The following is a 16,395-nucleotide window of genomic DNA, read 5'->3' as shown; positions in this document are numbered from 1 at the left end:
GCGTCGGCGACGGACTGAGGCAGAGAGGAGGCGGTCGGGGTGGCGTGAGCGGCTCGCAGGTATCGATGACCAGCTCAGGCACGGGTTGCGAGGCCGCACCTGCAGGTGAGCTTCGCGGTGGTCGGGAGGAACCGTCTCTCTGACCGACGCTGGTAGCGGTGCCAGGGGCGGGGAAGAGAGGGGTCCTGAGTTGGATCCCGTGAATGGAGATCGGCGTAGCGCTCTGGCGCTGGCACTAGGCAGAGTCAGGCGCTATCAGAGGTTTCTTGGGCTCGTCGGTCAGGACGGACGAAGCTTGGCCCTGCTCGGGGCATGCAAGTGGCACCGGCAGATATTTGGCATCTCCTGAAGGGAGATTTGATTGGGGCCCTGGCACTGGCACTGAGGCAGGGCCGGGCACTGGAATTGGATCGGGAACCGATCGAGGGGGCCACTGTACATCGTACTCATGTGGCACTGGTGGGGACTGCACGTCCTTCTGGTACCCAGGGGGCGCCAGTCCTGGCTGAGGGAGGAGCGGGGGAGGATTACTCGTGCCCGCGGGATGATTCGGGGAATGGGGACCCCTAGATTGTCGTGATTTCGATGGGGATTGAAAGTCCTGTCCCAGGATGACGTCATAGCCTCCGGGGAGATGGCTTGCTACTGCAAGATTGCAAATTTTGGATTGGTGAGGTCTTGTGACTCTCAATTGGACCGTAGGGAGTATCATTTTAAGTTGATTTATTCCCTCGATCGTGACGAGTTTTCGTCTATTGACGATAGCTCCGTAGGGAACTCTGTCCCTTCGGATGAGGGAGATTTGTGCGCCCGAGTCCTCGAATGCAGTGACTCGGCGCGCGGGCTCGCTACCTCGTGGAGGAGTCACGTATACAGGCCCTTCGGCGGGAGGGCCTAATGACTGGGGATCTGTGACGGCCAAGGCGACGGTGGGAGTATTTACTTTATTATTGTGTGGGCATTTTGCCCATGCGGGAGAATGGCCATAAACCTTGCACGCCGTGCAAAATGTCTGGCTGAAATCTTTCCACGCTGCCCCTGTGGAGGTTGCAGGCGAGTTATTTGTCGGTTTTCCGGGAGAGAGAGGAGCCGGTTTCTTGTTCCGGCACTGTTCGGAGGAATGCCCCGTTTTCTTGCAATAATGGCAAGTTAGGGGCTTGCCCAGTTCCCATTTTTGTGGGAATTTGAACCTCCGAGGAGGGACGGGGATTTATTTTCCACCCCATGGATCCTTCTTGAGGGTGGTGAGTTTCCCACATATCTGCTATTCGGCAACACTCGGTGAGTGTTGCTGGGGCTTTTTCCACTATATGGGTGGCGAGGGCAGGGGGGCGTAGCACAGGAAATGCTCAATTTAAACCGCTCGAGTACCTCGGCGGTGTTAGTGGCTCCTTCGAATCGAGCCATTTTGTCAACGCCCGCTCGAATGGTACACCCAATCGGACCAAGTCTGGCCTGCTTCTCTGGGCTGCTCTCTCCAACGTCTCCTCCACTGCTCGGGGTAATCTCGTACGCCTTCGTAACTGCTTGGCGACGGCTTCCCAGTTTCCCGATCGTCTGCGGAAAGGGCGTGGTAGGCAACGAGGGCCTTTCCGCCCAGGAATTTAGTGAGAACAAGGGAGAGTTCCGCGGGGAGAGATCGCAGCACTCCAGGACTCGTTCGGCCCTTTCAAGCCATACGGGTTCGGACTCGGTCCATTTTGGCATGAACGAGTGAGCTTGGCTGAGGGCACTCATCCCCGCGGCAGGGGCGGGGGTGGCGGGCTGTCGTTCTAGCATCTGGAGCTCGTGGGCGCGCTGTCGCTCTCGATCTTCCCATTCTCGTTCTTCCCTTTTCTCTTGGGCGATTCTGTCTCTCTCCTCTCGTTGTTCTTGGGCAATTCTGTCCCTCTCCTCTCGTTGTTCTTGGGCAATTCGTTCCCTCTCTCTCTCTGCACGTTCTTTATCCTCCCGTTGTTCTTGGGCAATTCTTGCTCTCTCTCTCTCCTCACGTTCTCTCTCTCTCTCTTCACGTTCTCTTGCTCTCTCCACCTTGGCATCGTCCACTCGCTCTTGAACCCATGCTCTCAGATCTTGCCCCGATAGTCCCATGTCCTTCCCAGCGGACATGTAGAATTTGAAATCCTCATTTTGTTGGGCTCTGGTATTATCCATCTTGGAATAATGGGTAAAGGATATGTCTGAAAAGACTCAGGTTGTCTGAAAAGACTCAATTGCAGGAAACTGAAACACTCAATTGTTCAGACTGCAGGAGAATGGATCTGTCTGAATAAGGCAGTTGATTAGTAAGTCTGAGGAGACTTTTTGTTAAAATTGGATGTGTCTTGGAAAGACGTGGTTGTTCTTGGCGAACGAATTTTAATATGCGTCTCGGAAGACGTAGTGGGATTTTGTCACGCTCGGACTTGGCCGGCTGTAGCGTGAAGTTAAGGAGTTGTTCTAACGAACTAGACTGATCAGTCCCGTAAGGGCTTAGATGTGTGTGAACTACACTATATAATGTCTCAAAAGGACTTAATTTTGGGTTCCCGCAGGAATGAGAAATTCTCGCCACGTGCGACGTAGAATTTTTGTATGAGTCTCTGAGGACTGAAATTTGGAGAAATTCTCGCCACGTGCGACGTAGAATTTTAGGAGTCTCTGAGGACTGGAATTTGGAGAAATTCTCGCCACGTGCGACGTAGAATTTTATGAGTCCCTGAGGACTGGAATTTGGAGAAATTCTCGCCACGTGCGATGTAAAATTTTAGGAGTCTCTGAGGACTGGAATTTGGAGAAATTCTCGCCACGTGTGACGTAGAATTTTAGGAGTCTCTGAGGACTGGAATTTGGAGAAATTCTCACCACGTGCGACGTAGAATTTTAGGAGTCTCTGAGGACTGGAATTTGGAGAAATTCTCGCCACGTGCGACGTAGAATTTTAGGAGTCTCTGAGGACTGGAATTTGGAGAAATTCTCGCCATGTGCGACATAGAATTTTAGGAGTCACTTAGGACTTGGAATTTGTGGAATTTGGAGGAATTCTCGCCACGTGCGACGTAGAATTTTAGGAGTCACTTAGGACTTGGAATTACGATTCGTCCCTTAGGACTTAGAAATTACTAACGGGAAACCCAAAGAAAAATGTTTGCTGGGAAATGAATGGCTACACACGCGGGCATGGGCGGGTGGGGGGGGGGGTGCAGGTCGTCTGGCCAACACCGGAGTTATTTTTAGATTCTGTGTGAATGAACCCGTATATGTATAGACCGTCTGGGATTCCGGGGAATTTCCCAGTCGTCTGAGAGGATAACAGTACAACGGCCTAGTAATTTTCCGTATAAGCGGAGTTTAAATTTCGCTTTCCTAACACCTAACTCGAATTCTAACTACACTGAGAGAATTGTCAGCAATGCAAGCTGACTTCGTCGTGTCCCACGTGGGAATTTATTCGCGCCTAAATAACAGTTCGCTAATTCGAAATGCGAAGTAAAATTTATCACAGAGGAATTTCTTTCGCACTATTCCTCGAAGCAAGAATATGGCAAGGATTTTAACACAGAGGAATTTCGCACTATTCCTCGAAGCAAAGGATGGTTAGCACTGGTTATTTCCTAACTACCTATCCTGAAAGGCATGCATTAACGAATCTAATATGGCGGTTCTTCTCTCTCAGTGAATACATGCGTCCCTATTTCTAATTCCTAGGAACAGTCACGATTGTAAAAAGGTTTTGCTAAGATAAACACATTACTTACGTGGAATTTCTGGCTCTGTGTGCTGGTTTTACACAAAAGGTTCGTAATTGTCTCGTACCCAGCTTAGCTTTGCTAATAGCTGATCTGGCAAGTTGCAAATGCAATAAAGCAACACTAGGGGAACTGGAACTGCAAAACGAGATCTATGGCCAGGTCGCCATTTTTACGTTTTTCCGTGGTTTTAGTTTGAAATATGCTCTGTGAGACAGGTAGCAACAATTTAAGGTAATTTAGCCTTGTGATTCTGACTTCGTGGGTACGGGAAAACGTAAAAAAAGAGGAAAACAAAGGAGAATTTCATATGAGCATAGGGCTCTTGTTACTGAGGGAAATATTACGTAAAACACGTGGGCACATTTAAAGGAGTGTATTTACATAAATGACATTAGTACGGGAAAGAGGAACTCAAGTAGATTGAATGAAACTGGGGAATTCCAGCCACAGTCCGAGAAGCTTCCACGAAATAGGGTCCCTCTGAAATGAGAGATATGCACATTATACGCCAGTAATGAAAATAGACAAAAGAATAATGAATTCGAAGCTGCACTGAGGGTGCCAAAGGAGTAATAAAGAATTAATACTGCCGATGCAAGAGGCGCACGGACATTAGACAAGGGAGATTTCTGGCTTTCTCTTTAAGAAAATATTACAAGACAAAAGCGTGACTGAAATGGGGCTCTTCCAGGGCACTTTACCTTAGCAGTTTTTCCGAGGGTGCGTAGAAGGCGGTCCGTGGATGACTTGCGATTTCCGAGGGCGAGTTTCTTCCACGTGGTGAGATGCAAGGGCTTCTGTAAAGGGGCAAGGCGATGGGGACTCCTTGAAACTCCAAGCAATGGCGTGTGGGCTCGAGGCAGGCCAACGGTGGAGCGAATACTTGGAATGCGGTCGAGGGGCACGAGGAAACGTATACTTTGGAAAGGGCCACGTGGTTGGGATGCAAGGGCATCGATGGGGCCAGGTGTTGGGGACGTCTTCATTCCATATCTTCCAGCCCGCGTGTGTGTCGAGAACTCGTGGGCTTTTGCTTTTTATCCCCTCCTATGGGGCAGGGGGTGCATCCAACACAGATGTTTTGACTCATTGCACCTGCTGCCCGCAGGGGAGGCTTTGGCCTGTAGGAAAAACACCCAAGACAGATTACTTTTGCCTCGAAGAAAGATCTTTATCAAAAAGGGGAGCGGCTTTAATCTTTTAAACCCTTGTTTTTAAGTCGATAGACAGATGGTCTATCGATCGGCTGGCTGGCAGTAAATGAACCGCAACAGAACAACCAACAACAATAAAGGGGGGGGGAGGCAATTTGCTAGCGAATTCTTGCTAATCATAATATATATATATATATATATATATATATATATATATATATATATATATATATATATATATATATATATATATATATATATATATATATATATGTTATGACCCTACACAAGGTCAATTAGGGTCATAATCTCTTATGGCATCTGTTTTAAGAACAGCATCTTATTACCCAGCGTTGGGTCAGCACATTCCTATTCCCTCGTGGACTCCTCTCCCTGTATCTAACCTCAGACAAAGGCCTACTGGAATTAAACACCCAGATACAAAACTAGACTATTTGCAAATTTAACGAAAGTGATTCAGCAGATGCTACGATCATGAAATGGAGTGATTCACACCCCCTATGAATGGAAATCATAACTAGAGGAAATTGTGATTCACAATCAATCAGACTAATGATTCTAAACCAACCAATACTAGTGACTAACACCCTGGTAGACAAACAAAGGAAAAAGGTCATAATTATTCTAGACCAAAATAAATGTCAGAGTATGTAAAGAACACCACTCCCGAAATATTCGTCCTCACTGGACGAACACAGAATTCCTGTTAACAGAAGCATATATATATTAAAACCTGAAATGGTGTTTAAAGAAATCAATATTCAAAACGAAAAATGCACAACGGAGAACAGAATGGAAAAATGCACAATGGAGAACAGAACGGGAAAATGCAGAATGGAGAAACAGAGGAATTTTACTGCAACACAAACGGGTTATTTCTAAATAATGTCTGGAAAAGATATAAGTGTTAATGAGTTATCTTATTCACTTCTATGGCGTCAAATAACGTATCTTCACAGGGGCAGTTCTTAAACACTGCACAAAGGAAATCACACCCAGCCGCAAATCAGATCCCATAGACATCGTAAGTTCCTCTCATAATATACCATTAGAGAGTGCACACGCATACGCACTCACTCAATAACTCGTTCCCGGAAGCGTGACGACACCGGTTCAATGTTCAAAGGATCAAAACGCTTCCATTCATCTGTCACATTGTCTCCACACATCTGGGCCATGATCAGAAAGGACAAATGAATGAGTATCTAACCGTGGAAACCTCCAACGTCAACACAAATGCACCTGCCCTGGATGTGCCTTTCATAGGCCAGCACATAGTTCATCCAAAGACTTAATAGGAGCTCGGACCACCTACCCCGGTGTGCCCCCGCCCAGGTACGAAAAATATCAGTCTCGAAAGTTCAGTAGGAGCCAGCTCCAAAAACCATAGCAAACCATATACACTAGATACGAAAGTTACTTGTCTCGTATGCACAATTGTTATTCCAATTAACAGTTCATTGTAGAGCGTATCACTTCACATCTTGCTTTCTTAATGATCTAAACATTCTGGACAGCTTGCGACTGTACAAGTGCATGTTTCTCTTCACATCTTGAATTCTTGGTGATCCAAGTATCCTGAACGGATGCGGCGCCCATGAATCCTTTGCGCCAACCAGATGCCTCCCAGCAATGACATCTCTCCAAAAAAACCATGGATCCTCTCATGAAGGCACAGGCATAGAAACCTGCAGGCGTAACGTAGACGGCTTCCATGTTTAACTTGTATCAACTGAGGCTCGTAGAAGTCATTCATAAGGTGGTGCTGTGAGGAAGTGGTGTATAATGTAAGTTGGTCGTGTCGACAGTCAACCCAAAGGGTACCTAGTCTCCTCACTCTGCCGTACTATTACTGAACCATTAAAACCGCTAAGGAAAGGTTGTATAATAAAACAATGAAACATTTCCAAGTTACTAACTGGAATTTCCACAATCAAACCCCTATCAGGTATACTAACTTTAAGATACTACCCATACAAATTCTTCCCAGTAGAAAATTACCTGAGAACCATACAGATATGGTGAATTCATTAAAGGCGATTCCAAACATCCGAGAGGTAAAACATCTCCCAAAATTCCCCTTAGAAGCCGCAACCACTGCATTAACCTGCGTTTGAATTTCCAATGACACGTATTCTGCGTCTTCCTCAGTATTCAACAAGGTAGTTTGACAGGAAGACAAAACTACTGTAACATCTAAAACCTCCCCCCATCCTATCAACTTGTGACCAATAACCCATTTCAAGAAGCCCATAAAGTCCCAAAACCTTACAGTAATTACTCATAACTATCTCGTAAAGTCATCAAAGTTTTACCCTGGTTAGCAAATACTATTGATACCGGCTCAATTCTCAGCAAATTAGCAATTGACATACTTTGACATAGCAATTGCTCCTATGATCATAACGAATACAATTACCAGTGGCGCAGGCCTCTTGCTCCTTCTAGAAGAGAATTGAAAAATTGAAACCCCTAAAATTGGAAGCCATGTTAAGGTCTTCCTAATCCTATCCCGAACCCTAGCTGTTGTAGTGTTGTGCATATCTTTTTGCACTGTTGATTTTATCACTTTCTGTTATGCCCTTATTCGTTGTCCAAGTCAAGAAGTTTATTTTTTCTTTATAGATGCTTTATCGTTTCTGGTTTTGTAGTTATAGTAGCGTTTTGAGTCCCAGGAGGCTTAAGAAGATACAGTGCACGCTTTCTCACTTCATTACACACTAATTAAAACATGCATTAGATTTACAGAATTAAATGAATCTAAAAACTGGTGAGGCCTACAACCTCACTATCTAAGGCTCTTTCTTCTGCTTCTGTCTGTTCCTTCTCTGCTCTCGCTGCTTCTATCCTACCCTTTCTGAGGATTTTCAAATTGGAATGCCCCTCCTAAAATAGGCGGGCAACAACTTCTGTCCAGCCCCTTGGTAGACGTCTAATTGTCGACGTGTAAGGACTTCCTCTGGCTGTAATTAAAGGAATTAACCCCTCCTTAGTAGGTGGGACTAATTACGTCACCGGAAATCTAAGATTTTCCGGCTAAAGTTAAAAGCTAAGCTTCACAGGTGAGACGTGTAAACATTCCTGAATGATTTCCATAGATTAACTTGCGCCCGTGTTTTGGCTACACAAGCGAAACACAGGAAGTGTCGTTACTACCTCTGCTTCGTTATTTCTCTCTCTCTCTCTCTCTCTGTTCGTTTTATTCTTATTCTATTTTCTCTCTCTTTCTATGTCTCGTTTCTCTCTCTCTATTCTCTCTGTTATATTACGTTTTTTCATATATCATTACATCACTCGGTCACCTACCAAACATTGTCCTCAATGTTTAATTAAACATAAAATGGATACAATAGTAACAATTAAACTTGCAATAAAACATAATAATGTGTATAATAAAAGTTGTTTCTCCAATTGTGGATGAAAAGACACAAGTTCATCAAAACATTCTAAAAAAAATAATTATATTAAAACATCAAATACTACTAAAACATCAAATACATATGTATAATACATACATGATCAATTATTGTTATTACTGAGTTCTGGCAATATCCCTTGTATTTTTCTGATAAGATTTCTCACTATTATGATAAATAAAACAATAGCAATCAATATTACCACCAGATTTACTAATGGTAAAATTGGGGAGAGTTTCTTTATAGTAGAAATATTCATCAACATAGTTCAAATATTTCAGCTTCTTTAATTCTGAGACAACTTAATTTCATTTATTTTATATGAGTAATTCTTATATGGCACATGTTTGTTGAAAGTATATGTTGTGAAAAGATGAGGTTCATAATATAATTGGTTTGCTATCACTAACTGACATGATGTTGTGAAAGAAATATTTAACATTTTTAAACCTTATTTCTGTGGTAATGTTGTGACATTTAATTTTAGCTACAACAGTATTTAGTAAAAATACAAAGATTTCTTGATCAATTATAAATGCTTCAAACGGTCTATTGTAATTTGTGGTACAGCTGGACACAGGTTTGGCTGCTACATCTTGGTCTGAGCGAAGTGCACCCTTGCACCCCTTACTTTGCTGCGAGTTCTTGTTTGTAGCCCCTCCCACCATCTCTTTTTTTCTAACATTAACGTTTTGTTCACAGTGCTCGGGAAAGAGAGAGATGCAGTTAGTTTAATGATTGTTTTTAGCCAGTAATGCGGTTGGTATAACCGAAGGTTTTTGCGTACACTTTAATTTAAATAGGTAAGGACGGAAGTAAAGTTCTTGAGCGATTGTTTTTTTTTAACTAACAGCAGAAGGGGCAGCAGGGAAATTTTTGGATGCCCAGATTTACAATTATTTGATTTATCTATAATATTGGAAATGTATCTATTCATTTATCAGTAAATATTAATTTATCTTTGTTTGGTGTATTTGTGAATGATAGAATCAGTTTATTTTGAATATTGTGTGATAGTTTAGTTAGCTATGAGTGTCGTTAAGTGTTTTTTTTTTGTATTTATTTGCAGAACCGTGATTCCTCCTATCACATCCTCTGGTTGGGTGAAGCTTATTTTCCCTCTTCTGTTATGAATACCAATTGCATGTTGACGACCCTACTTAAATCAAAAACTTAAAATAGACTGCCCTTAGAGGATAGTGATTGATTGTTGAGGACTAGGCATGAGAAAGAATTTGATCCACTTTTGATGATGATGATAACGACCCCGACCGAGTAAGGTTCTGGGATTTGACTGCTTCGGCAGATTGACAGGAGTTACCGTTTGCCCACGGAGCGGTGGCTAAAGTGCCCATCTAGACTTTTCAGTGTAGTGTGTGGGGCGACGGTGTCCTATTATTTTCAAGTTTTTTGTTATATTTAGGTTGTGGGTGTTTTTCAGGTTGTTTGCATTAGTTTGAAGTCGGTACTGTGGTGTTTAAATGTTTTAGTTTTAGTGAATATAGTTTTAAGGATTGTTTTGTTCAATTGTCATTTCTGTATGAGGGTTCAGTTACCGATAACGTAGGGTGAAAGTCTGTGTTGTAGTGATTTTTGTAAGTAAGAAAAATTCAAGCTTGTTGGTCTTTTTTTATTTTATGTATTATTTTTTTTATTTTGCATCCCGCCACACCTACACTACCTGTTTGGTTACGGGTTTGTTTGATTATGTGTACAATCGATGTTGGGAGTATGAATGTAATACCAACGAATATGAAGTAGCTACTGTCACATATATAATATAAGCAGGTTAGGGGTAATTACATTTGCTTTATGTCTATTACAATTAAAATTATAATTACCTGACCTGTTATCGAATTACAATTGCAACTTCAATTACAAGATGGGGAACAATATCAAATACAATCATTAGTATAATTTCACAATTTTAATATTTCAAAATTGTAATTACAGCTACAAGTACATATATAAAATTTATTGCTCAATTACATTTCGCACACCTATTTCCTTGAAAGAAAAAAAAAACAAGCAAAATGCAGATATTTGCAAAGAAGACTTTATACTTGAGTTTGGTGTCCTTTTACAATCAATTTCTGCGACAATTGTAAGTTGTAACTTATAATACCTTTAGTACAAATACAAAACAAACATATCTAAAATACTTTAGATCTCCTGCAGAAATTATCGCTAACATCCTATGATTTGCCTAAGTAAATTGTTAGTGTGTTTACTGTGTTGAAAATTATAATGCTTATAAGAAAATAAAACTGAAATACAAAACTCAAATATTGAAAAATTTATCTAAAAACTTTTTGCACAAAAAAAGAAAAATGGAATCAATAATTTTTTAGAATTGGTAGCTGGCTTGTTAAGATTCTCCCTTAAAACTAAATTGGGTAGAGACTCGCAACACCTCTCTATTGCATTTGATTAAGAGGAGTTCTCGAAAAGTAAGAGGACTGCTCTAGCATAACAATTTCAAATAAAGTTATTTTATTATTTGAACTTTTTAGTTGCAATTACATTTACAATTACCATTAAGTACAAATAAAAAAACAAATGCAGTTACAATTAACTTAAAAACGTACAATTAAAAACATTTCAAATAAATTACAATTACTCCAAGCCTGAATAAAAACTAAGTGTTTATTTGTAATTGGTAAAGCTCTCTTAGATAATATTCAAACCTAGGTTACAGAATTCGCGGACACTGTTACCGAGCTCATTTTATGAAGCAGTGGTCAGCGAGTCATTCAGTTCTCAATATAATGTTATTATCAGGAACAGTAATTACGTGAGTATATTAAATTTAACAGTAGTATCTTTATTTCATACCATAATGATTATGTTCCCTATTGGCTAATCCTACAATCAAGGAACGATATAATGATATATGAAGCAAGGTATTGTCTTAATCGACTCGAAACAAAGTCTGAATCCTAACAGAGCGGAGGTGAGGTCGTCAGCAGGATTTTTAAATGGGTCAGACTTCATAACCACTCATAATGAGTCGAAGGGACAGAAAACTGGTGCTGCGAGGACGAATTATCACTTTACGCGACAATGGCCTCTCGATACGAGCCATTGCACGTGATGTTGGTGTGTCCCCCCACCACAGTTCAGATGTGGATAAAAAGGTGGGAGGAGAGTGGCAACTTGAACGACTTGCGTAAGTTGTTTGCTGAATGACTGGTGAATATGAAGGAATTATGTTCTATGTTACATTGCTCATGTTTATATTATTTTGCTCTTTTAATGTGAAAGTTTCTTTCTTAAATCCATTTCGTCTCTCTATTATAATTTGGTTAGACTACAAATATCCACAGCCATTCCAACACCACAGTAATATTTCAGGTGCACCTCCAAAATTCCACACTGGTGGTGGTTGGCCCTTACCGACCTCAACCATGAACAAAGTTAGATAGTCGATTGAGTTGTCTCGGCATAATTAAACCTATAAGAGCATTTTATTTGTGCCCACCCCCTCATAGTGGAGCGGGTAACTACAAAAAAAAAAAGGGGGGGAAGTGCAAATGGTGATACAAGCGTGAAACTTGGCTCAACTATTTTTCTTGTCCCTTGGTCTCATTATCAACCTCCGGCCACACAAAATTTTGCCATTTTCCAAGATGGCCGACAGGTTTTCAAAATGGCGTCCTGTGGATATTTGAATATTGGTATTTAATTGATTAATCACATTCAAATCCCTAAGTCACTCCCAGTTTATATTAAAGTATTAAAAACAAGCCTTTATACAGGTAAATACATTTTTCTGCATAGAAATATCCAAGATGGCTGTCACTATATCAAAAATGTCTGCTAAATTGCCAAAAATTTGTACTTAAGCTCATATATGAAGTTAAAGGTCGGGTAATACATGGATATGGGGTAACTTCAGCCTGATCAGTTCATTTTTTGTAGATTAGAAATCAATTAATCCCCAGTTAATTTTCCTCATTTAGAAAAAATGGGTAATAAACTTAATGTAAAAGTGTAATAGTGTAGTGTCAGTGTACTACCAGGGCACACTGGCTGACACTATAGCTGTGAAACTCAGCATGGGGTTCAGTACTAGCTAATGGCAGAGATTTGTTATTAGTTTCCCAAATGCTGTTTAGCTAGCCCCACTTCAAAGTTAAACAGCTGCACCTGAATTGAAAGGATGTGCCAGCGCAGGAGAACCGACCCAAGGTGGATGGGGCTTTAGTCTTCTAGATGGTGTACAGATCACACGGGAATTAAATAGCATTGGATCATTCAGGCTAGGGGTAGGATTATGACATATCTGAGCCTAGTTGTATCCCATATCTGAAAGTGCATATATGTTATATAGGTGGTAAAAGGATAAACCCTCGGCCTATAAAACAAAAGCAATGGCAGGACAATCTTGGAAGTCAACGTCTTTCCTGAAGGGAGATAGTACGATTAACTGGAAGCTTTGTTGCTTGTGCCAAGAGGACACACTTGAAAGACTAGTTGATGCATCTGGTGCTGGCTATGTTACCCTTGCTACAAACATTCCTGAATTCTATAAGTTAAATGCAATGCTTATACCATCTCATCCCAAAAGGCTTGATGAAGGTGATGGAATTCTGCAAAGTTAAGTATACCTTAGTTTTACCAGACCACTGAGCTGATTAACAGCTCTCCTAGGGCTGGCCCGAAGGATTAGACTTATTTTACGTGGCTAAGAACCAATTGGTTACTTAGCAACGAGACCTACAGCTTATTGTGGAATCCGAACCACATTATAGCGAGAAATGTATTTCTATCACCAGAAATAAATTCCTCTAACTCTTCATCAGCCAGCTGCGGGAATTGAACTCCGGCCCATCAAGTGACAGTCTGAAGCTCAACCGACTCGGCCAACAAAGGGCTGAAGACCTTCAAAAATAACAAAGCAACATATCATGAATCATGTATGCTGAAGTTCAAAGCAACAAAACTAGAAAGGAAAAGGAAGTCATTGTGTAAGACAAAAGAAGATGATGATGCCCCATCAGCAAAATTCACACGTAGTAGCCAGGAGACAGATGGAGAAGATGCAGAAGAATCTAAGACAGAAAGAAGGAATATGCTTTATTTGAGACCAACGAGCACCAATCAAAGATTTACGATTAGCCATGACATTGCCTTTACATGAAAAGCTGCAACAATGTGCCACCAACCTACTAGATGAAAAACTTCTGGCCAAGCTTAGTGCTGGAGATATTGTTTCTCAGGACCATATGTATCACCCATCTTGTCTGACAGGTGTGTACAACAGGGAAAGGGCCTGGCTAAATTCCCAGAAAATTGGAGATGATTATGTGCAGTACAGACAAGAGGCATGTGCCCATGCTTTTGCTGAGCTTGAAATGTACATAAGAGACAAGCAGTTGACTACAGATGGGTACTGCTATTTTACAATGGTAGAACTTTATGATTTGTACAAACAAAGACTGGAACAGCTAAATGTTGATGCTTCCTTTGTGCACCGAACATGGTTGAAAGAACAGATACTTGCCCACATCCCAGAATTGGAGGACTTTAAAAAGGGAAGAGAAATTTGGTTTGCCTGCAAAAGGAAAATGGGAGAAGCCCTAGCCATGGCATGTGACTTCAATGATGCACTAATTGTGGCCAAAGCAGTTAAGATGTTGAGGAAACAGATGCTTGAACATGAGATAGAATTTTATGGAACCTTAACAGCAGACACTAGAAGAGAATCTGTGCCACCAAGTTTGTTGGAATTTGTGGTGTACTACAAAATGGTGGCGATACAAAATCCCAACTTAAATATGGAACATCATCTACTGGTCTAGCTTTAGAACAACTTTTGCACTTCAACTGTCAAAAGAATCCAGCATCTTCAACATTCTCCAGACATTCCAAGTCAAGAGAACCTCCTTTTCCAATATATATTGGTCTCCTGGTCTTTGCAAAAACCAGGAAGCATCAATTAATTGATACACTCCATCACCATGGAATCAGCATCAGCTATGATAGGGTTCTGGAATTGACTAAAGGGTAGGAGAAGCAGTTGTAACAGGGGCTGTGGAGGAAGTAGTAGTCTGTCCCACTACACTAAGAAAAGGGCTCTTTACAACTTGTGCTGTTGCCAATCTGGACCATAATCCAAGTGCCACAACTGCACAAACATCCTTCCATGGGACAGGCATATCTTTGTTTCAGCATCTGAGCACTGATGAAAAGGGTGAGGACAGAAACTTGGCCCAAGTCATCCAAAGTGGAACAAAGTAAAAAAAAAGTACCTTCTCTTCCTGAATATTACACAAATGTACCCTCCTGCTCACTTTAAACACAAGAATCATCCAGTGGAAGTGCAGGACACCAACAGGTTGTGCTTTCAAAGCATCTTTCTCTTGAGTATGAATGGCTTGAGAAAGTCAGTCTGTCGGACAGGAGTGAAAATGCTGTGTCCATATCTTGGGCAGCGCATCAAGCTTCTCGGAAGCAACAGGCCCCATTTGAAATAAGCTTGTCATCAATGTTGCCTATTTTTCAAGAGGCAGCTCATTCAGTTGCAATGATAAAACATGCCATGGATATTGCAAGAGCAACCACACAGTTTCTCAATCCTGGCCAAACCCCAGTTCTAGCAGGTGATCAGCCACTATTTGCAATTGCTAAACAAATCCAATGGGATTGGCCACTGTAGTATGGTGATATGGTTATTATGTTTGGAGGGATGCATATAGAAATGGCAGCATTCAAAATTCTGAGCGATCTCTTGAAAGACAGTGGTTGGACTGGTACTCTTGCAGAAGCAGAAATAGCTACTCCTGGAACAGCAGATTCGTTTATTTCTGCTTCACATTCGAAGAAGACATGTCTAGCCCACCAGGTGACAGCTTGCAGTTTATATCAGCCTCGCAAAGCTGCCTATATGGCATATATCCAGGAAGCAGAAGAAGAAATTGAGCAAGCTGTGAAAGCTGGATCAGAAAACGAGAATCAGTGTCTCCTCAATTCTACTTTTGGAATCTTGTGCTTCAGCTAGAACTTCTAGTGTTTGTTTTCATCGGGTCATACTGAGAGTCTAATTTCCAATTGTACAAATATGTGCTGCAGGAACTCATTCCTTTCTTCTTTGCCCTGGACCATGTACATTATGCCAAGTGGCTTTCATTTCATTTGAGGGACATGGAGGCTCTCCAAAATGACATGTGATGAATTTACAAAAGGAAATTTCACTGTCCACAAAACCACTCTGCCTTTTTCCTCAATGGCTATAGACCAAGCACACGAACAGAAAGGAGATGGGGGAGCTGTTGGCCTATTTGAAGATGAAGATGCTCTCAGAAGGTGGACAGTGGCTGGTCCGGAAGTAAGCCACCTGATTGTTGAGTATGAGACTAGAAGTGATGCTGATCTGAGGGTAAGCATCATGATGAAACTGAAACTGTGCAGAAAAGGTTTCTTGAAATGGTTGAAAATCTGGCAAAAGTAATCAAAGAAATGGGCAACCCTTTTCAGGTAGATTCAGTGGATCTGACTGTGCTAGACAGTCATGAAATTATGGACAGCAAAGTCAGTGAATCCTTGAGATTTATGAAGGGCCTTGGACAGACAATTCACAAACTTTGAGAGGCTCAAGACACCCAGCAAATTCTATGAACCAGTACACAAGAACAGAATTCTATTGTTCAGTTGCAAGATGTCTACTGTACTGCAGAATCCAAGGGCAAACAGTCACTGCAGACCATAAAGGATGATTGTAATCTATTCTCACGCCTCTTCATATCATACCAGAACAGACAGTGTGATTTAAATGAATATCTTCAACATGAAAATCAAAATTGCCCACCATCACTGGCACAGAATGGACAGATGCATCAGGGCACCAAGTCACAGCTGCTGCCTCTACTAGAACAGCATGCATCAGACATCCCAGACAAAGAGCCTACCACTGATGATATCATAATGGATGGTGCAGCTCTTATAAATGCTCTGAAACCAACCAAGGAGTCTACATTTGAGTATTATGCTAAAGAAGTCCTATCCAAGATTCAGAAGAACATACAGAAGTACAAGCAAACACACATTGTATTTGATGTGTATAGGACAGAC

General features: G+C 41.6%; 1 protein-coding gene across 1 annotated transcript in view; it reads right to left on the bottom strand.

Moving 5' to 3' along the window:
* Positions 1–16,395, bottom strand: part of LOC136842598 (histone-lysine N-methyltransferase, H3 lysine-79 specific-like) — a 759,589-nt gene that overhangs the window by 89,129 nt on the left and 654,065 nt on the right. The gene's annotated exons all lie outside the window — the stretch shown is intronic.

The sequence above is a fragment of the Macrobrachium rosenbergii genome, chromosome 10 (assembly GCF_040412425.1).
Source record: "Macrobrachium rosenbergii isolate ZJJX-2024 chromosome 10, ASM4041242v1, whole genome shotgun sequence".
In the NCBI taxonomy this organism is placed as follows: Eukaryota; Metazoa; Arthropoda; class Malacostraca; order Decapoda; family Palaemonidae; genus Macrobrachium; species Macrobrachium rosenbergii.
Note: the sequence above shows the minus strand (reverse complement) of the source record. Positions and strands in the feature narration are given on the sequence as shown.